Raw genomic sequence first — 7,500 nt, 5'->3', positions numbered from 1 at the left:
GCAGCTGGAGCACGGCTTGGTGGCCTGGATCAAGGACTACCTCACTGAGAGGCCACAGTACGTCAGACTAAAGGACAGTCAGTCTGACGTACTGGTGAGCAACACCGGCGCCCCCCAGGGAACTGTGCTGTCACCCTTCCTCTTCACCCTCTACACCTCAGACTTCTGCCGCAACTCCAGCGGGTGCCACCTGCAGAAGTTCTCAGACGACTCCTCCATCGTAAGCTACATCACCGACGATGATGAGGAGGAGTACAGAGCCCTGGTGGAGAGCTTCGTGGGGTGGAGCGACAGCAACCACCTCCAACTCAACACAGTAAGACCAAGGGAGCTGGTGGTGGACTTCCGGAGGGGCAAGAAGAGGCCCCCCCCGATTCCCATCTCCATCCGAGGGGTGGATGTGGAGATGGTGGACTCATACAAGTTCCCTTGGGGTACACCTGAACAATAAACTGGACTGGTCGGACAACACAGAGGCCCTCTACAGGAAGGGACAGAGCAGGCTGTTCTTCCTGAGGAGACTCAGGTCCTTCAATGTGTGCAACAAACTGCTGCAGTCTTTTTACCAGTCTGTTGTGGCCAGCATCCTCTTCTATGCTGTGGCATGCTGGGAGGCTACATCAACTCAAGGGACACCAACAAGCTCAACAAGCTGGTGAGGAAGGCTAGCTCCGTGGTGGGAGTCGAGCTACCTAGACTTGAGGTGATGGTAGAGAGGGGGATGATAAGGAAGCTGGATGCCATCATGGAGAACCCCTACCACCCCCTCTACGACGAGCTAGTCAAGATGAGAAGCTCGTTCAGCACAGACTCATCCCCCCCCCGACACTCAACTAACCGCCTCGGACAGTCCTTCATACCAGCGGCCACATCAGGCTCCACAACAGTGGGCAGCGACTAGTAGCCTCCAGGCCCCACAACAGGGGGCAGCGACAGCGACTGCTACCAGACATTGACCTAGGACTTATAGGAACCCAAGGGGGACAAAGTAGACTACCCTGGTACTTTGATTAATGTATACTCAGTAGATAGTAAATTATAACACTACCTCATGCATACTGCACCTTATGTGACACTGTGAATAATGTGAATATTCCTCAGCTAGTCAGATAGTAAATTATATTGACCATATTGTTCAATTGTTTACACTGCCTGTGTTGTCTTTTACTACCTGTATACTGTGTTGTTTTACTACCTGTACCCCTCCCCCCCTCCCCCCCATGCTGCTATGATGCCTGAATTTCCCCAAGGGGATCAATAAAGGAATATCTTATCTTATCTTATCTTATCTAACAATGAATTACTGGTACCAACTAAAGAACAAAGAATAAGAGAACGTGACAACTCTCTGTTAACACACACTCCTCTAGCCCCAGACAGAGTGCATGTGTGTCCCAGAGACTGGTTTTAACCTGCCAGCAGGTATCCAATCAGCAGTAATTAGCTAATTAGCAGCCCTCACCTGCATGCCCAGTGACACAGGAGTGATCAAGCTCATGGTACATAACACCAAGTCATACATCTATGGATCGGGCCAAATCTCCTCTTTCCAATGGCCGAGTTCAATCTGGATTTAGTATCACCAGGCGCCAATAACAGGGCAGCAAAGACCGTGAATGAAATCTACTGTAAGTACAGTTACGTTTTTATAATGTAAATAGCTCCTTAATTCTTCTTCAGATAGAGACGCATTCTTTTCCTAGACGTTAACAGAAAGGTAAATATTACATTACCATTGACTGAAGGAGTGCACGTTGTCTTGTCAATGTAACATAATGAGGAGACGGTAGCCAAAGTAACCAACAAAATATATTTAATTTATATTTACCATGGTTTGTAAAAAAAGGAATAACATAAAGTAACAACAAACAAAACACAGAACTGTACAAACAGGATCAGCATCTCACACAGGTGAGAACAGAACAGTTATACACGAGGGGGATAACGATACAAGACACACCTGGGTTGATTGCAAATGGATACACCTGGGAGGGAAACAATAAGGACTACAAGACCAGGACAGGGAACTACAACTAGACATAACACATCACACACTGGGCACACCTGATCAGGGTACAAACACACCCCACACATAACAGTAAAGAAACAAACTACGTTCCATTTTATGGCAATAACGTTCATAATAACGTTTGTTGGACCCGTGAAATATAATCACAAAAATAACGTCAGAGTTTTTCCGCTAATAATATTTTCAACAGCTTTGACAGAGGCTGGTGTGAGCTGGGTAGTCTAGTTTTATGAAACGTCAATGTCCATCAAAAGCCCTGGGTCTCCTCTCTCTTAGGACTACAACGTTTTCATGACGCATTATTCCCTTGCGTCTAATTCATCCGGTTTCCACCGGGATGCGCAGAGATATTTATTTTAACTCATATTTCGCTCATAAAATCATTGGTAAACAAACGTAGTGCTGAAAATACACTTTGACTGCTGTTTTGATAGGGTTAGGGTCTTTACTCTTTTTACATTTGAAAAAGAAGCGCAACATACATTTATACGGACTGTATTGATCTATTTATGACGTGATATTCATTTTGTACCGGTACTGGACCGCTCAGGCTTAAGGGGTTAACGAGTCATCATCTGGTTAACAAAGACACGACTATCTAACAAGTCACCATCTGGTTAACAAAGACACGACTAGTCTAACAAGTCACCATCTGGTTAACAAAGACACCACTAGTCTAACAAGTCACCATCTGGTTAACAAAGACACGACTAGTCTAACGAGTCACCATCTGGTTAACAAAGACACCACTAGTCTAACAAGTCACCATCTGGTTAACAAAGACACGACTAGTCTAACAAGTCACCATCTGGTTAACAAAGACACTACTAGTCTAACAAGTCACCATCTGGTTAACAAAGACACCACTAGTCTAACAAGTCACCATCTGGTTAACAAAGACACGACTAGTCTAACAAGTCACCATCTGGTTAACAAAGACACCACTAGTCTAACAAGTCACCATCTGGTTAACAAAGACACGACTAGTCTAACAAGTCACCATCTGGTTAACAAAGACACGACTAGTCTAACAAGTCACCATCTGGTTAACAAAGACACGACTAGTCTAACAAGTCACCATCTGGTTAACAAAGACACGACTAGTCTAACAAGTCACCATCTGGTTAACAAAGACACGACTAGTCTAACAAGTCACCCTCTGGTTAACAAAGACACGACTAGTCTAACAAGTCACCCTCTGGTTAACAAAGACACGACTAGCCTAACAAGTCACCATCTGGCTAAAAATACACTACTAGTCTAACAAGTTAACATCTGGTTAAAAAAACACTACTAGCCTAACGAATCATCATCTGGTTAACAAAGACACGACTAGTCTAAGAAGTTATCATCTGGTTTAACAAAAACACTACTAGTCTAACGAGTCATCACCGGGGGGCTAACAACAAAGACACTACTAGCCTAACAAGTCACCATTAGGCTCCCATCTCGTAGTCCAGCCGCGTGCACAGAGCTCAGGCAGCCGGTCCGCCGGTCAGGCAGCGGTCCGGTCCGCCGGCCGGCCGGCGCTGGTGGAGTCTGGTGGGCTGGGGGTTGGACCCCGTGTGCGGAAAGACTTTTAGAGCAGCGGGCAATCGGATGAAAGCAGCCCCTCTCTCTCTCCCCGACTGTTGCTGTTTGGGATAAGTGTTCTGGAGGGCTGCTCGGATACTAAAACACTAAAAGCCCTTCCTCATTACTCCAAGAACTCATATTTCTAAGTGGATCATTTTGTGTTCCTTCGCATCTTTTTGAGGAGACAGGGTGGAGGAGGGTTGGTTGGTGGGGGGCAGAGTATACAGCGGCAAACACACACACACACACACACACACACATACGCACACACACACACACACATACGCACACACACACATACGCACACACACACATACGCACACACACGTGCGCGCACACGTCCACAGCCATCAAGACACTAAATGACGACGCCTGATAAAAGGTGATGATGACACACCACCGCTGACAGAGAGTGGCGCTTGATAAATTGGCGGTAGAGGGAGAGATTTATTTTTCTTTTTTTCTCACACATTTGATTCGCAGAACTAGACGGATTATGATTATGAGTCTGTCTGTGCGCGTGCTCGCGCGTGTGTTTACGTGTTGATGCTCGCGTGGTATTTCAAAGGGGAGGTAGAACTTGAAAGACTCATCTCCCGGAGCTTTTGGCAGAGTGTCAGCCGCGTGATTGATGATGCCTCCGGCGCGGAGCCGATGCGGTTTCAGTTGGACTGAAGAATGAAATTACATTTATTGGACATTCACTCCCATCCAGAATTAACTGCAGCCCACGGTACACAGCTGAGCATCGACTAAACACCCCCGCCCCGGCCACCGACAACGACCAAATAAAAAAAAGCCTTCTAAACAAGAGACGCGGACCACAGCGGGTCAACAAAAGCACTATCGACATAAACGCCGACACGCCGGTCCGGCGGGCGTCGTGTGGAAAACGAGGCCGGCAGATGGGGGCAGCGATAAAGGTTTTCAATCAGTCGAGACGCTGCTTTTCTAATCCCGCAGCTAGACGGGGTATATACTCGGAGCCCCGGCGCTCTGGCTGTCTCCGTCTCCGTCGAAGGGTGACCTTTAAGCGAAGGCCCCCGCACCTGTGTAGCTTTCCTCGGGGCGGGGGCGCGGTGGGGACGTGGGCACAGAGCCGGGCTGTATACAGTATCCGTGGGATCAATAGCTCTGTCTGAAGAGGCACCCAGACACTCCTGCAGGGGCCCGGGGTGGCCTTCTGTGACACGGGGATGAAGAGAAGCCGGTCCTCGGGGCTGTTAGCGGCGTCTGGGCTCCCCGCGTCTCCTCCTCCTCCTCCTCCTCCTCTCCCTCTCCTCAACTCCCCGCGAGGAAGAAGATGGATTGACCCTCACCCGCACGGTGGCGGGGGAGGGGGGGGGGGGGGGGGGTGTTGCAGGACGAATTGCTAATATTTCCTACGTTTCCAAGACAATATGTGACCGGGGCCTAGCAGTAAGAGGCTCATGTCTGGAAGTCAGAGAAATGTTGTTGTTTTGTTTTTTTGGGGGGGGGGTTCCCATATTGGTAAATGGCTGCATTTATATAGCGCTTTTATCCAATTTGTTCCTCACATTTTTACCCATTCACGCACACATTCACACACACCGATGGCAGAGGCAACCATGCAAGGTGCAAACCTGCACATCGGTACCAGTTAGGGGATAAGTGTCTCGCTCAAGGACACTTTGACACACTGCCCGGGGGGAGCGGGAATTGAACCGGGAACCTACGGATTACCAGACAACTGCTCTACCTCCTGAGCCACTGTCTGCCCCCCTTTTCTTTTCTTTTTACAGTTTGAATGTTTAAGCAGCTAACAGTTATAGTATCTCTAAATAGTAAAAACCTTTGTTTTAAAAAGGCAGCCTGTGACACCTAGTACCTGACTGCCAAGGTGTTCAAAGTGCAGCCAAACTTTAGATTGGATTTTCTCAGTTTTTCTCTCTGGTCTGAGACTTGAGGTTTAACTAGATTCAAATAAGCATATATTCTTCCCAACATTTTCAGCTTACATTTTGTACTTTCATAATCTGTACAAATGTGAACAATTTAAATTCTCAGACATTCTCCTCCTCCTCAACCCCCCCGCTCAGGAAGAAGATGGATAGACCCTAACCGTACACGCGGTGGGGGGGATGGCGGGCGAATTGCTAATATTTCCCTATACGTTTTCCGAGACAATATTGTTATGACTTAACCTTTCCTCGTAGGGAAGGAGGAACATTCCGAGGCGGCGCAGTGCCGTGCTGAGGTTAGCAGACGGAGCCGGGGTAGGCGGGGCCCATGTATATTTACTAAGCGGGCTCTCCATCCATCACCACACGCGGCGCGCTGCCTCCACCTGTCTGTCAGCGTCCTCTCCCATACCATGACCACTTCTCTTCTCTCTCTCTCTCTCTCTCTCTCTCTCTCTCTCTCTCTCTCTCTCTCTCTCTCTCTCTCTCTCTCTCTCCCTCTCTCTCGCTCTCTCTCTCTCTATCTCTCTCTCTCTCTCTCTCTCTCCTCTGTGATTTCCAACGCTGTGATGGTGGTGGTGGTGATGTGTGCGTTGTGTGTTTGTGTGAGTGTGTTTGTGTGAGTGTGTTTGTGTGTTTGTATTTGTGTCAGTGTGTTTGCATGAGTGTGTTTGTGTGAGTGTGTTTGCGTGTTTGTGTGAGTGTGTTTGTGTGAGTGTGTTTGTATTTGTGTCAGTGTGTTTGCATGAGTGTGTTTGCGTGAGTGTGTTTGTGTGAGTGTGTTTGCGTGTTTGCGTGAGTGTGTTTGTGTGAGTGTGTTTGTGTGAGTGTGTTTGTGTGTTTGCGTGAGTGTGTTTGCGTAAGTGTGTTTCTGTGAGTGTGTTTGTGTATTTGTGCAAGTGTGTTTGTGTGTCGTGTATATGTGTGTGGGTGTGTTATGTGTTGAACCACCCTAGTGTGTGTGTGTGTGTGTGTGTGTGTGTGTGTGTGTGTGTGTGTGTGTGTGTGTGCATGTGCACATCCGTGGATGTGTGTGTGTGTGTATTTATGTGCTTGTGTGTGTATAATACGTGTGTCTCTGTATTCAGATTCAGATGCAAACTCTTTATTTATTGTTAAGGTATAATATAACTGATAGGGCGTACAGACCCTCATCTGCACCTTTGTTTACGCTATTTACCTTCTCCTATCTGTATATTCAGAGTTAACCATATTGTTTACACTGTTTATTTCTCACATATTTTCATATTCAAAGTTAATCATATTGTTTACACTGTTTATTTCTCTCATATCTTTTTATTCAGATCAAATCGTATCGTACCTGTCCCTGTCCCTCCCCCCCCCCGTGCTGCTATGACCCCCCCCCCCGTGCTGCTATGACCCCCCCCCCCGTGCTGCTATGGCGCCCGAATTACCCACAATGGGGATCAATAGAGGAATATCTTACCTTACTGCATGCGGGGGCGTTTGACACGTTGAACCGGTGCCGCGCGTGCACACACACGTGCACGTGCACGTGCACACACGCACATCCGTGTATATGCTGTTCCAGCAGGTTGGGCGGGTGGATGTGGGGGGGGGGGGGGGGGGGAGTGAGGGTGCGGCTGGGTCAGGGGGTGGGGGTAATTCGAGCTTGTGAGATTGTGTGTGTTGCCGAGGGGCTTTGGACACAGAGCCAGGGTTCTTTTCTTCCAGAAGATGTGCTCAGAATGGGAGGGGGTGGGGGTGGGGGGGTGGATGGGGGGTGGATGGGGGGTGGATGGGGGGGGGGGGGGGGGGTGAGGGGGATGTGCTCAGAATGGGTAACGCGGCACCGGCGGCGCTGCCAGAGCTGCACAGATCGGTAACACCTTGTTAGGGGGCGTATGAGTGTAAACGAGTTAAGGAGAGAGTATGGAGAGAGGAGTGATTGCGGCCTGATCTGCACAGACAGAGTCGACAGGGATGTCACTCTCTCTCTCTCTCTCTCTCTCT

This window comes from Notolepis coatsorum (genome assembly GCF_963971535.1).
Source record: "Notolepis coatsorum genome assembly, chromosome: 14".
Taxonomy (NCBI): Eukaryota; Metazoa; Chordata; class Actinopteri; order Aulopiformes; family Paralepididae; genus Notolepis; species Notolepis coatsorum.
The sequence above is the reverse complement of the archived record's forward strand: the minus strand, read 5'-3'. Positions refer to the sequence as shown.